Here is a 16,010-nt window from a genome sequence, read left to right as displayed (position 1 = left end):
AATTAAATCCAAATCAAAATTTTGTACACACACGCTTGTTCAAAGAAATTGCGATCAACCTGTAATTTCTGCCCAATCCCTTTGAGGGGGAAGTTCAAAATTATAGCAAGTCAGAAGGGGAAATTTGAACGTTAACACATTGTGAATTTGTAAGGTGAGGGAGGAGGGTCATTTGAAAAAAATCTGAGAATTTTTTTTTCTTGGATTCTATCGCCCATCCCTCCAGAGGTGTTTGTATGTGCAGCTTTACTCAAGCAATGGGTAGGGGGTCATGGAATTTTAGTCATCTTAAAAGGGGGTCATCAAGTTTTTGGTGCAATGGGTACGGGGGTTCACTTATTTTGACTGATGCATAGAAAGAATTTGCCGGTCCACACCCGGCCATAATAACTGAACGCTCCCTAATGGCTAACGATCTTCTAAATCTTTTAATACCACATTGGATAATTAGGTATATAAATAAAAAATCTTATCGTAAGCACGGACTTTCGTACGTTAGGTTTCATTTGGGAGAGTTGCAATACTTTCTCAAATATCTCTTCTATTATATCGTTTTGCATTCCTGTAGTATACAAATATGTCAAAGCGTGCGTCTGAATCGTGATCTCCATGGCAAAACAACAAAAGGACAATATGAAGCGCGTCTAAAAGAAATGTACATTAAATTTAAGACAATTAAAGGTAAATTTCGCGAAACAAACCTTCCTTAAATAATGATCGTTATGAAGTTCTTTGAAGAAAGTTAAGCTCGGACGCTGACCTGTTTATGGAAATTTTGAAGGACTCCTTAAAGATGTAAATCACATATAGCCAAGTTTTGTGAATGATTAAGGTAGTACGCACCTCGAAAGCGAAAGACTTAAACTTTTGCTCAAACTTTCCTTAAATTATCTTTTAACCACTCTCTTTCAAAATCAATAATAAAAATCAGGGGTCGCCGCGCAAAATTTGGCACTAGAAAAACAAATAACCAAAAATTTACCGATAAAAAATTCAAAATAGCTGCCATCCCTGTGTTAACTCTATAAAGAAAAATATTATTTTTGAATTTCGAAAAACTGAGCCAGTGAAAAGTTTTCTAACACCAACAGCTTAAAAATGAACAAGTGGTATATCAGAAAAGAGTTATAAAAGTTTGAGAGTCCGAATATCTGTCCCCGAGGCGCGTTCTACCTTAAGCATGGATAAAGTCCTGCAAATCTATTTTAAGTTAGGTGTGTTACTCATATTTACCTTGATTCATAAGCGCAGCTAATGCGAACCAGTAACTGTTCTTGAGGTTGAAATCATCTCCTTTACAATCACAGAGTTGTTTTGAAGCCGTGTTGTAGGAACTGTACGGACTGAATCTGGCAACAATAAAAAGAAGGATGCCAACAACGAAGAGTGCAGCTGCGATGCAACCCCAGACTGCTTCACTTAGCGGTTCCATGAAGGCAAATATGCCTTGCTGTCCACCGGGTTTCCGGATAATAACACCAAGTGAGTATTGATAATATGGTTTTGTAAAATCAACGACCTCTTCTCTCTCTGCCATTATAGTTATGCCGGCGACTGCCATATCTGCTCTCTGCAATAACCAAACGCTGTTGTATTTGATTTGGTTTAAGCACAATATATCTATAGAAAAACTGTTCAATAGATAGACACGAATCACTATGCTGGGATAACATAGAAAAATAAAACACATTTTCACTTTGGTCAAAAGAAAAGCAACTTCAAGCGAGAAGAGTCACGCGATGTCTAATTTACACATACCAAACACCAACACATTAATTACTAAAAAGGAGAACATTCTCAAGTCTCTTAAAAAATACGCCTACACATGTGAGTGTAAAATAAAACAAATTTGGACATATATATCGTACTAAAGCACTGTGCACTATAAGGTTTTGCTTGAAAAAGAAAAACAATCAACTCTGAACCAATAGGCAGGGAACACTTTGATTGAAAAGTGCAAGTCCTCGGAAGAGAATCAGAAAATTAGCACACTTACACCATAGGCAACTTCTCCGACAAGTCCGTCCCAAGTGCCATTTACTCTTGCTCCATATCTTTTGTCAGGTACTTCGTAGATTGTATACTTAAAATTCAGTTTCCGTGCAATTTCATTGAAAATATCGATGCAAAACCCGGAAAATTCAAAAAATCCATCATCAACTTCTGTCTTTCTCACGAAGGGTTCTTCCTGTAAAAACATAGAGAAAAAATTCTTTGGATGTATAGGCTAAACCAGAAATGAGAAAACGTACTGGCATATGTCTCTGAATAGAGACTTGGATTATCAGTAGCGGTCGGGAAATAACATTTCAACTGGATGAGCAACTGGATTGTAGAGATACTTTTTATTGTTATCAGAAAGAAGACCTTTAATTGTTGTCAGAAGAAGCAAGCATAAAATTTCTTGATGTCTTCAGGAGTAGATGATGCTAGCTAAATATCTCACAATAATAGAGGGTATGTTATCTTCAAAAAAATCATTCTGTTTAAAACAAATTGTCTCTGTATGTACATAGATCTTTTAACGTGCGAGAAGAGTTTCTTCTTAAGACTTTTACACATTAAGAATTGTTCTCTTATGATTGTATTTTTTCTATCTCTCTGTTCAGATGTACACATATTTTGCGATGGGCTGAGGCCCAAGCATTTGAAATTATTATTATTATTATTATTATTATTATTATTATTATTATAGGAGGATATGTAATAAATTTGAAAAGTGATTATTGGTTTTCTCAAATTCTAAAATTTCTTTGTCATCTTACAAAACTTTTTTTTGAAAAAGATAAATTTATTTCAACATAGTCGTAAATAAAACAAATCTACATAACTGTTAATGCATTAAAATTACAATGCAACTTGTATGAAAAAACCTAAATAATTAGCTTTTAATTACAAAGATCATCATATGAATGCATTCAGGATGCATTCTTCTCCTTCAAGTCTTACTAGGCTTGAAAACTTTGCGATAAAATCCTCAGCTTTGTTCATCATCTTATAAGTGAAATATAATGTATTCTGTCTTAATTTCCTCTTGCACATGTCTATTTGTACCTCCTCTAATTTTTGCAATTATTTCTGATTGTTGAAGCCAGTCATTTCTGTTATCATTCCAGATTTCCTTAAGCCTTAAAATTCTACTTGCTGTACAACTTAAAGTTAGGTAAGGTTGTCAATAGCGCCCTCGGTGTTGGAATGAAATTATTTATCACCTCTGAATATTACATTTCGAGTTTGGGTAGGATCAAATTGACGTGGTTTCTTTCAATAGAATTTCACAAGGGATTTCATAAACATATTTATTGGTTATTTAATAATGAAGTATCTCAAGCGTCCCGCTAAACGAGAACAATGCAAGTTCAGTTAGTGTCATTGTGAAAATCAAGATCTTGTAAGTCAAATATCGAAAGACCGTTTCTGACAATTACCGAGCTCCAAATTACAGCCTATATTGAATCGTTTCAATCTTTGACAATCATCAAAGGTAGAAATCACTATTTACAGTTAGTTTATAGTCACATAATCTTGTGGCATGTCATCTGTTGCAAATGTTGGTACAGAAGCAAATGCAAGCTTTTGCTTTTTAAGTGTCCAAATTATAACTTGCAGGTTAAGGAGTTCATTACTTCTACAGTAATGACCTCAGACATATCGTGTTAGCAATCGTACGATATATATTAGTCATCGCTCAGAGCTATTTAGAATGTAAAAATTTATTGCACCTTCTACTTTGCATTATAACATCCTGAGACTGTCCAACATTAAACGTTTGACAATACGAGCGTGGTAAGAAATGATGAGTATATGCGAGAATTAAGAATTTTACTGCAATGTCATAACTATTAATTGTACATAAAGACGGTACAAAAATTTCCTGATTTCGTTAAGTTGATAGTGCCACGTGTCACATTTTTATCTTTCAATTAACCCTTTCTGACTTTACCGAACGAACATATTGTTCATACTCTCTTAACGCTCAGCCTGATAAATAATATTTTATCGAGACAGACTTACCAAAATTGTTACCACCCGCAGTGTTCTATTTTCAAGGGCGTGAAAAGTTGACTGAAATGGCATATGCGACATGTTGAGTTGATTGATCGGGTCCCATGAACCAATCTAATGTAGAGAAGATATGTCTGTCAGTGTTAAATCACTGTATAACATTGATTTACAGAAAACGAGCTGCAAATATGCACAGCCATTCATAAAATCTGTCTTTGTATGAAAGTTGTTAAACTGATAAAAATATCATTCGTATCTGAGTGTCTAATTTTCAGTATGTAAATACCGTACATTGTTCCATCAAAACTGTTTAGTTGTCTTGAAAATAGTGTGTTGCAAAAGTCAGATGACCAGTTTTAGCAAAAGCACTTTTTGACTTGAATTTTAGAAACTAATTTTGAGTTTACACTTAGAATAAATTTTGTCGTCAACGAATTGCTTGTAGTTGGTCAATGAACTTAAAAATATTAAACGATACGTTACCGTGAAATATGACCATTTCAAAAATATATATTCCGCCCTTTCCATTACTTTCACATAATTTGAGAATTGAGGGAATCATTAGCCTTCTAATACAATGCCATGACATTCACCTCTGTTCATTGTTGTTTAACCCACGCATTCCAGACTTTGATGGGATCACGCCATTACCAATAATGCATTGGTAGCCACGCACGATGAGAAAGAGCAAACACTCTTTGACGTTTCAGCTGATCGGTGGTATATGTTAATCACAAAAAATAATTTGCAGTTATGCTGAACCTGAAAACTGTGGTATTTTATAACATATTATGTTTTCTACTACTTAAGACTGAACGAATTTGAATGAATTGAGAAAAAGAGTCATGTGTGAATTTTAGTATTTTAATTTAACGTTTGTATAAATGCGAAAGATAAAATCATGGTAAAGCATTCTAATAATTTACCGTTGTGATGTCTGTTTTGTTTTGCTCAGTTGACGAAACGCTTATGATTTCCATTGAATGCCGATCATTGTACCCTTTTGCGTCGAACTTAACAATTCCGGAGAGACCATTCTCCAGTACCACCTTAATATAAACGACAAAATGAGATCATTTGTAGTACTTAAAGTGATAAACAAAGAATGTGAGGCTGCTTCATAAAATTATCAACTTGGAAACTATCCTCCAAGATTTTATCTCATAATATCTAAAGGAAATATTCATAGTACCCATTTGTACTCCACGCTACAGTCTGCCTTAATAATAAATAATAATAAAATTCAGCTCAATGAGTTTGAGTTTATGCTCAGCCTACATATTTTGTGGCAGTTGAGAAGACACGCGCACACACTGTTTCACTGGTTCTCTTTCTCGCTAGGTCTCTCATTTATTACCATTCTAACTGAATCCATCAGAAAAAATCGGTCCTGTTCAGAGTGTTGAGATCTGCTGTTGTCTGTATCTTCTTTCAAAAGTCGACATATTTCCAGGTCCGACTTTGGCCAGTGAAATCCACGCCTTGTTTGTATTACATTGTCAAACGCCTTTACCAATGTAAGAGCCGCATCGTGTACGTACATTTCAGACATCTGAAATTAGCAGAAAGAAAGCAATTGCTTGTGATCTAGTGGTTTTAGTAAGGCAAGTATCAAATTGATGCTACAAGAAATGTAGGTTGACACGTAGAAAGCATAAAAAGTAGAAATTCAAATACACATACAAAAAGCAATATATAAGTAAGTAGAGAAATATAACATAGATTGTAACACATACATACATACATACATACATACATACATACATACATACATACATACATACATACATACATACATACATACATACAAATGCACACTTAAATAAAGACAGACATACAAGAGACTTGGTTGACTGACCAGCAGACTAACATGTTAATATACATACGACAGACAGACAGCTGACAGACTCAATTAAGATTGTTCTCTGTTCATTGCCAGCTTGTATTTGTCAGTATCTCTCTTTCTTTTTACTTGTTTCGTGAAAATTCTTACATTAATATCGGTACTTTGCCTCTTCACTCTTCTCTTAAGTTCGAAATGTACATCCGAGTCTAGCTGTTGTTGTCTTAACAAAATGACGATTCCATTTGCTGCAGGAACCTTGCTGAGATGTGACATTGTGATATCCTGTTGACGAATCAGCAAACAGAGACATGGTTCTATCAAGAACATGGAAGAAAGAGGCCGGAGAAGGAAATGTTAACTGGTCAAACTACCTTTCAGTCGGTTAAACATTTCCCCGTCTTCTGTGGATAAATGTTTTATTAATGAATCCAAAATAGTCACGACTATAATACTCACAATATTTAGGCTGGTAGAGATGCATTTTGAATTAGTCTGTATTAGTTCAGTACACAATAAAAGAGTATCATGATCTAAAGTAAGCGTAAACATCCAATTTGCAGACTGCGTTTACAAACATCTGCAGACAGGGGAATTTTATCTAAAAAATTGAGGGTACATTTGGGAGATTTTAAAATACTTCAGTGCTGATAAGGCGACTTGAAAAAATAACCTTACAATGCCGCTGATTGGAAGTGTTTTGATGGACCAATATCGAACAAAAAGTCACATAAAAATTAAATTTGACAAAAACGTTCGCAGTTGTGTATACTGTAGTACACATTTAACTAAAAAAATATACTTCTGTCACCATAAAGGCCAGCGCAAATCGCAAGAAAACTGGTCCAGTAATGTGTCAAGAGAACGTTGCTTATTTGAGAATTGTACAAAGACAGAGTACAGGCACCCATTCGTCTTGTGCAGAATGTTTTGGAATTCGTAGTACTTCACCTTAAGCTTCCAGTCGACGCACAATATTGCTGAATTCTCCCAGCAGAGACATACAACCAAAGGTGTGTGTTAAGCTACCAGACTGATTGGCACCTTTTGGTTCTGACAGCTGACGAGGGCTTCCTTCTGAGAGCCAACACTAGACGACACAGTAACATCAAATAGAATAGCATGGCTATGAAGTGTTTGCTAAACGTAAGCTTATAGTTTCAGAGTGACAGGCCAAAGACGGTAAAGACATTATACAGCTGTAAATAAAACCAGTAAATATAATCAAGTATAACAGTGAACATATATTTTACCTGACATTCGAGCGTGTTCATATTTTAGAAGGCTGCCGGCCAAACTGACCTGCTGTTAAACTTTGCCGGCTATTTTTCTAGGTCGTTTCACCTACTCTAAATTACCTAGCCTTCATGTCTTCTCTAGAATGTAACTGGTGTTTCCGGTTCGGCAAACAGTGTGTTACAGACTGTAATGAAAGTGACTTGCAGTCTCCTGCATCTTCTATTCCTCCAGCACTCTTGGAAAGTATAGTTTTCAGATTATCATCATGGCCTGTAACTCTATGGCTCATCATTCCATACAAAGTCATCATGGCCTGTAACTCTATGGCTATGTTTACAATCCCATACAAAGTCATCATGGCCTGTAACGCTATGGCTATGTTCACCATCCCATACAAAGTCACCATGGCCTGTAACTCTATGGCTATGTTCACCATCCCATACAAAGTCATCATGGTCTGTAACGCTATGGCTATGTTCACCATCCCAAACAAAGTCATCATGGCCTGTAACTCTATTGTAAAGCAAGGTGGTTTTCCACAGGTTTCACAGTATACGATCGCGAATGCATGAAGTTACTCCAACAGCACGATTGGAACTAATTTGGGATAATTGGATGGTGAAGTAATGTCGATTTATTCTGTAAATGTAACCTCATCTGCTTTTCTTTTTAAGTTACACACTTGTTTTCATGAGTAATTTGTAATATAGCAACACTCAGCTACATGGCACCTAACACTTTTGAGTAATGAAAAAAACATAAAGATCAAATTATCCCTAATTAGTTCCAATCGTGTTCAAAATTTGTTACATTCTTTAAATTTTCTCACTTGGGGAGGGGGTTATCCCCTCCCCAAAGACCCTCCCTTTTGTACTTCTTTGCTGCCAATACAAACTAGAAAACACTGCATTCAAATACTATGATAAATAGAGCTTTTGCATGCATTTATCTAGCTGTGGGTCCGTAGTTACAGACGAATTTCCTGCCTTTTACGGGCTTGTTTTGATTTTTACGACTTTAAACCCATAATAATTTTTGCCCGTGGCGGGGGGGGGGGGGTTTAATAGTCGTAAAAGGCAAAACCAGCCAGTAAAAGGCAGGGATCCCGCCTGTAAGCACCACAGCTATGGACCCACAGCTGGCATTTATCATATTCAGTTTTTCCAGCAGGTGAGAGGATGTCACTTAGTTTCCTTTATTTTTTGATGACCAGTTTGGGTTTTTTCACAAGCAAAGGTGACGTGCTTTGCGTACAGAAAAATTAAAACGTGCAACCCATAATCACCTCTGTGGACTGAAGATATAATCTCTATGAGGGCTTGCAAAATTATTATATATTGGAAGGGGCCGTTTAGATTTGTTAAGGTTGTTATTAGGTACGTTAAAAATTCAGAGAAACTTTCCTCAAATCTCTCCCCATCCTTCCAGAGTTTTTGTGAACGCAGTCTCAGTTGTCATGGGAAATCAAAAATTTTATCTATGCATAGGCAATGTTTTAAATTCTAAATTTACAAGAAACGGCGATACCTATGGACGCGACTTCGACATCGACTGAACAAATATCGCGTTCAGGGCAAAATTTGCTTACCATGTATATACACATATCTCTAACAAGAAAACCGTGGAACTATCGAAACAATCTCAAGAAAAGAAGGACAGCAATCAATTTGACATGTTCCACTTTGATATAGTTGTTACATGTTCAAACGTTACTAAAATTGTTACCTTTGTCTGCCAAGTCGGACAAGTGGCCGCCAAAGTGGCTGCCGTTCACTTAAATGGCCATGGAACGCCAATGACGTGACTTGGCATGACATAACATGAAATGGCTTCAATGTTTTTGAAATGTTTACAGGGAATTATGTCACGTAGGTTGTTGTGGGGATAGATGGTATAATAATATTATTGAAAACACTGAATAGATTTTCTGAGAGAACTTAATTTAAAAAGGAGCGATAATTGTGGTATTTAATGGTTTGTCTTCTCAACCCTTACAATTAAATCATAGTATGATTGACACTTCAGACCAAACATCTGAGACATACTACGAAACTTGAATGAAATCAAAGAATAAGGGACTGGTCAGTCTCTTCGGCTGTGGGGCCATGAGGTCAACCTGTTTTTGATTTTGGTGATTGGAGGTCATCGTGCCTTTGAAATGCTCAATTGGGGTCAATGTGTTCTTTAAGACATGGCTCATAATTGTGTAAAATGCAACATACCAGTACGCATTGCATTTTTCAAAGTACTTTTCGGTCAGTCACTTTCTTATGTCCGCACTAAATAATCTATCCTCTCACCCTCTCACCCTCTTGCCCAAGGAACTGACCAGATCTTATGCGCACAAATACTATGATCACTGGATTCTTGATGGTTTGATTTCACGTTGACGTCATTTAAAAGAACAATGACTCCGTAACAGCATCTCTGAGAATAAGTGTTGAGTTGTGATCTCGATTTTGCTACGTACAAGTGTCTCCAAAATGTACTGGAAAAAAGAACTCAGATTTATGCCATAAAGGTTAATACAACGGCTCACGGAATAACTGATACAATAAACACTTGACAACAATGGTTTAGTCTCAGAGAGTGAAAAAACCCGTTACAGTAAGTGAATGATCTTTACAATAGAGTAATTAATGTGACTATATTTAATTGATACCACTTTTTGATATCAGGTCCATGACCTGTAACTTACTTGGTTCAGAACAATCCAGTGGCATTCTCTAGACCTCATTCCAAAGTCCTTCGCCTGCAAGACAGTTTAGAATACAGTCGCTGATTGATGTCCATGCACACAAACAATTTTGTAACACTCATACGAGTTAGCAGTGGAACTTGTGACGTTTTTTTTGCAATTATCATTGAAGATATAAGATTTATTTTTTGTTATGGATACGTTGTAAACTGAGTAGATACAGATAAACTTTACCTACCTAGCAATAGCAAATATATTTTGAATAAGTTGAATTAAATGATTTTTTGTATGTATGTAAGCTTTACGATGTCAGTTAATAGGACAGTACTCGAACTTTATGCATTTAAATCAAAGTTATCAGGTTGAAAGATCATGCAGGTGAATGTATTCAGGATCAACAGATTAAACTCTTTGCTCAGTAGGTCAACCCATGGCAATAGACAACGTCATGTAAGTATACCATTCATTGGTATTTTGAACATAATTTAAATTTAGAGGAGAAAAGTGAAAGCAGTTCCCTGATGCCATCCTACTACGATCTGAAAAAAATCAGTTAACGCAAACTAGATTTTCCCTCTCCCCAGTCCTCAGGAAGAATTCAAACTTTCCCCTTCTCACCACAAATACAATGCTCCCAGCTGACTGCTCTCTCTGTCTGTCTGTCTGTCTGTCTGTCTGTCTCTCTCTCTCTCTCTCTCTCTCTCTCTCTCTCTCATAATTTTCCCTCCCCTGTAAAAAAAAAAACCGAGCCCCCGCTCGCGTGTTCCAATTTACCAACATAACACAAATGGAAAGACCCCATACCGCCGTGGATGATAACAGATCGTATACTGTCTTCCTTGTCCCATCGACTGTTACAAGTAAAATCTATCCCGGTCCTGAAAATTGTTTTGACCTTGTGATTCTTTCTAGAATCACGCTATCACATTTTGTGGTTTATGAAAAGATAATGCGTAAACTCACCTGCAAGGACTGTGTGAAGAAATAGCTAAAACTTACCACTCTTAAAAGCTCAAATGCATTGGCGACACTGCATACTACCAGAAAGTTTTTAGCATCTCCTACTCTGGTCAGTTGCTCCCCTGTTCGTCTTGCATCTTCTTTTATGCTGACATATTTAAACGATACTACATTCCAAACAAATTTCGACCTATCAGCAAATTCAAGAATTTGCTGTATTCGATAGAATGCTGTAAAATTATGAAAAAGCAACGTAAAAATATACCAAGTAAGTTGGAATGAATGATGGGCAAATTGCGTATCTGATGACTATAATTATAATTTGTTTGTGCAGTGGAAAGATTAAGCTGTCTGCCACGGCAAAACTATAACTGTGATCAGTGTATTTGATTACGCAAATAAAAAGAATTTATAAGTGTTTAGTGTTTATTTTATTCGGTCAATTTACGCATTAGGCAGTTCTTCGGGCATCCATTATATGGAACTAAATTGAGTCCCTAGTTTATAATGAATCCATAATAATCTTAATACTTTATATATATATGTATTACCTAACTGTCATATTATTGACGTTTACTTAAATGTATCAGTACAGTATAGAAATAAGGAGAACAACCAGATATAAGTATTTGGTTCTTTTCCTTCAACAAAACAATTCAATGGATACTAAACTTTGAAACGTTGACATACGAATCACATTAAGTAAAATTCGAGGTGAAATCGGTGCATAATTATTCACAATTCTTCAGAACATGTTATCAAGCTGAAAGTTCATTCTGTGTTCAAACTCAAAGTCAGATTATCGTAAATTGTTTAAGTATTATCCAGTTGGTACAGCGAATAAATTTAACGCCTCCTCCACGAGCATTTATGTGACCGTCTGAATACGACTAAATGACGTAAAATTGCATCGTTTTAGAAATTGTATATTCGCCCTCGACTTTTTAAATGGTACAGTATAAAAGCAACTTTGTCTCCAATGCCCTAATGTTGCTGTAGACAAATGACAAGTACGTCAAACACCAATAACTATAAGAATGACGCGCCCAGAGTCCACGATGTCATGGGTTATGTTAAGAGTCTAGTGTCATTTTAACACACAGGGAAGAGTTAAGATGAAGAGTTTAACACTATGAAAATACTTCAGTAAATCACGAGGGTTTGCTTTACAAATTCCGCGAACATAAGTTATACTGTATAAGTCAGCGATGTCTTTCAAGAAGGCATAATTAAAAGGCTATTCGGGACGTTTGTACATCGTTTGGTTATACTTATTACAATTACAATTACTTAATATACTTTTTAAAATATTATTTCCGTATATTGTATGAGGAATACAGATTTTCAACAGAAGTAGACAATGTTTGCCTCTACCAAACATTGAGTGCTATTGACACATAATAATTAGTCGACTACGACAGTATAGGTGTGAGAAGTTAGCCGTCTTGCGATCAAAGATTTTTTTTCTTCAGACAAGTAATTATTTGTGTGAAATTGTTAATCATTAAAAATCTTTCGTTGAGATGTTGTTACTTTAGAACAATTTTCAACGATTTAGACAAAAAGTGGATTATCTGTTGATTAGAGACATAATTAATGCTATGTAAAAGAAACTGCTGATCATGTTACGCTACTAGTTATTAACTTTTCCAAATGGTGAAACAGAACTGTGCCTAGGGAAACTTCTCAACTCCTCAAGTTACCTGAACGGTTTGGCGCGAGTTTGAAACTTTTCTTCGTCTTTATCCCTTTAGGATTAATTAAATAATTATAGTTCATAAAATTAGATCTGGTGGCAATTTTTAAGGTCAATATTCAATAATTATAGTCCATAAACTAGATTCGGTGGCAATTTTTAAGGTCAATATTCAATAATTATAGTCCATAAAACTAAATCTGGTGGCAATTTTGAAGGTCAATATTCAATAATTATAGTCCATAAACTAGATTCGATGGCAATTTTGAAGGTCAATATTTAATAATTATAGTCCATAAAACTAGCTCTGGTGACAATTTTGAAGGTCAATACTCTTATAATAATTTTATTGAAGTTTTTCGAACGCCATAGAATCGCATAAAAATACAGAGTTTTACAATTTTAAAAAGATTAAATCAGACCAAGTCGAGCAATTTAAGTCAATTTTGTATTGTGATTGAAATAAGATTAAACCTACCGCAAAGAAAATTGTCTTTTTGTCTAGTTTGGAATTAATGGTTTACTGTTATAAGACCTGCATTTTGAACTGTAGTTTGATTTACAGGTCTGGACTGCATTATAAGGCCTTAGCATCTTGTCTCTATTACAGGCAAGACCACCGAAGTAGTTGTCTGATTGTCCAGTTTGGTTATTTGTAATGTAAATAATCACTAACAGGTAGAAATGACATATGTTCGAAGGTCCGTTAATGAAGATAACGTGTGTCCAGAAAATGCAATAGATTTTAGGTCGTATTTGATGATGATCATAATAAGGACAGGTCAAATGGAATAATCTCCCAGTCTCTCTGAATGTATTATTCCTGCATGAACTCTTTTCTATGTTTGATCATAGTTATAACAGAGATAAAGGCGATGTCTTTGTTTTATACGGTTTGAAAATTTTCTTTTAATTTAGGGTTTGATTTGGTTTTTGATATTAGAACTTTCATCCTTGCCAAATGAGATGTTGACAAAACACATATCAAATTCCTGATAGAGGGAACAGATAAAAGAAATGATAACATATATCTTAATATAAGATATCACGTAAGACCCTTCCAAAAATTAATCCATGTGCTCAATGTTACACTTGTAATTAAACAATTACACGTGCGAAAAATCTAATCATGCGAATTATGATATGGCCTGTAAAGTTCAACGGCATAGTTTAGGAAACTTGGAAAGTGAATATTGAAATAACGATCATTATTTTCAGTGAAGTTTAAACATCAAAATCTCGCCTTGGCTTATCAAAGTCATTAACAGCAACAACAATGTTACCCCACACCTCAAAAATCGTATAATTGAATGCATTGCTCACTCTAAATAAGAATGACGACAGATGTCCTGCAAAGTTTGTAAACTTACCCGTATCAGTGTCATAAAAGAAAATGACTTGTGTCCACTCCTGTAACTTGACTAGGGAAAACAGCGCCATGTCGGTCACCAGGACATTAGGGTTCATACTTAGCGTAAACTCGCCATTTTTCACAGGGCAGGGCTCCAATGAAATACGTATGTGTGGTATCATGAATGCCGTCATAGCGCTTTCTAAAGTTTCTGTGGCACGGCATGACGTCACGGTAATAATCGCAGTAGGATTTTTTTCGTAGAGTTTACACGCTGGTTGCAGAAATGAAATGAAAGAAGCGTAAGGGTGGGCTGAATGTAGAGAAGAGAATTTTATGCGAAATATAGACAGTAATTCGGGCTGACAAAAATATAATGGGCGCGCTTCTCGGTCTGTCCTGTGTGTATGTATGCACGGTTGTATAATCACACAGATTTTTTTTTATCTCACGAAAACGTCTGCGTATGTCAAGTGTTTACGCTATCATTCATTAATGTATTACGTCGATAAGCTTTCTCAACTTCCACTGTAATGCCTAATACATTTTAAGGATTCATTTGCCGCAAGATTTCTGGTTTGTTTAATTGGTATTTTTATCAAGTACTGTAACGCATGAAGAGTGGTCTAAAGGGGTTAATTTCCTTTTGAAAAGCAAAGTTATCTAGTCGGAGAAATGTAACCCACTGTTGCAAATGAAATTCTTTAACGATGCTGTCCACGTCTTCGCCAATTTGGAACCGACGACAACATGATAAACAACAATCCATAAATTGCTTGAATTCACTTGGTACACATTTGATTCAAAGAAACTGCGTATATACATGTTTGTTGTCAGCTAATTTGTAGACACATTTCCCATACATATAATATCAGCGGAGCAGACAGCAGTGTGCACACTTTTTGCAGTAGCAGAGGATGGTATGGATCAAATGTCAGAAAACATTAAGGCAGAGTTTACTTTTTTGCAGTTGCTAGTGGCAAGAGTAAATAGTTCTTAATGGGGAATTACACTTCAGAAACTTTGTGTAAAGTTGAAATGACAGGTAACATGAGAAGGCTTTCGGGTCAAAACTCTATCATGTACTGTATCATCCACTACATAGCATGTGCCGTGTTTTATCTAGTGTGTAGGGTAATCCCTTAAGGACTGCTGGTTGAATTTGTGCAGCAACCCAGTTTCAAAGATATTAATGCGTATAGCTTATATGAAGGGTCCTATTATATTCTTATAATCATATTCTGTCTTTCACTTCACTTCGATAAAGTTTGTGTGTAATGTGTGATAGTGAGCGTACGAGCGTGAGTGCTTCACGAACTCTACAGCGTGTGGAGGAGTCGCAGTCAGAAAAATTGTAACAACTTAGCTCGGTTATTGAACCAATCTTTTTGGGATTGGGGATTTGGCCGAGCGGTTTTGTCTGTGGCTTCTCCGCTAGGTGACTGGGTGCAGGTATTATTAACTGCGAGTAGAGGAATATATCCTACTCTAATATAGTAAAGAATGCCTAACCGGTTTAAACCAGGTTATACTGGCCTGTCGTAGTAAAAAACCTCCGTAACTATATCTGTAACAAAGTAACTACATAGTCTCCTCCTCTGACGTAGTATAGGTAGCTATGTAATTACGTAGTCTCTGCTATTAACGAAGTTGGGTTGCTACAAAACTCAGCAGTCATCGTACTTAAATGAAGTTGGGTCACACTTTGACATGAATATTTCCATCTGTCAGGAAAATACACCTGTTTCCAATATCCATGAGTCAACTTCAGCACCAAATATTCTTGCATATGATGAAGCTATTCATCACATTCTGCGTCATGCTGGTAATATCCAGCCATATCTCGGCAACTAGAAAGGCCAGATGCTGGGTTTTTGTGAATAATAATAAGTACAACCTAACATCATTTACATAATTTATGACCTTTGACCCACTTTTACACATCCCAAAAACTGCAAAAGCAAGAGGTTTGGATAATGAGCGTTATTATACCATACTTTCTCGATAAGTTTTTGGATGACCCCAAGTAGCCAAGTTGACTCTTGGCCTAATTGCACCTATATTGAAAATAACAATAGTGAAGGTTCGATTTTTTGGATATCGACTTGTATGCAACAAAAATCCCCCTTACTTTTGGATATCTGACATTGTGTCTTAGTTCTGTGTATACTTAATGCCGGAGATCTAGTTTTTCTTGGATATGGATCAGTATCGGACA

The 16,010-nt window shown here is 35.9% G+C and overlaps 1 long non-coding RNA gene across 1 annotated transcript; it reads right to left on the bottom strand.

Moving 5' to 3' along the window:
- Positions 1-1,233: 1,233 nt before the first annotated feature.
- On the bottom strand, positions 1,234-4,119 carry LOC139123394 (uncharacterized). The gene is made up of 3 exons (XR_011549646.1): positions 4,015-4,119; positions 1,997-2,188; positions 1,234-1,570 (listed from the first exon to the last, which is right to left on the bottom strand). It is a non-coding gene; the product is annotated as an uncharacterized lncRNA (long non-coding RNA).
- Between the last annotated feature and the right edge of the window lie 11,891 nt (positions 4,120-16,010).

Source organism: Ptychodera flava, chromosome 22 (genome assembly GCF_041260155.1).
Source record: "Ptychodera flava strain L36383 chromosome 22, AS_Pfla_20210202, whole genome shotgun sequence".
Classification (NCBI taxonomy): Eukaryota; Metazoa; Hemichordata; class Enteropneusta; family Ptychoderidae; genus Ptychodera; species Ptychodera flava.
This window is presented reverse-complemented; position numbering and strand designations above follow the sequence as displayed.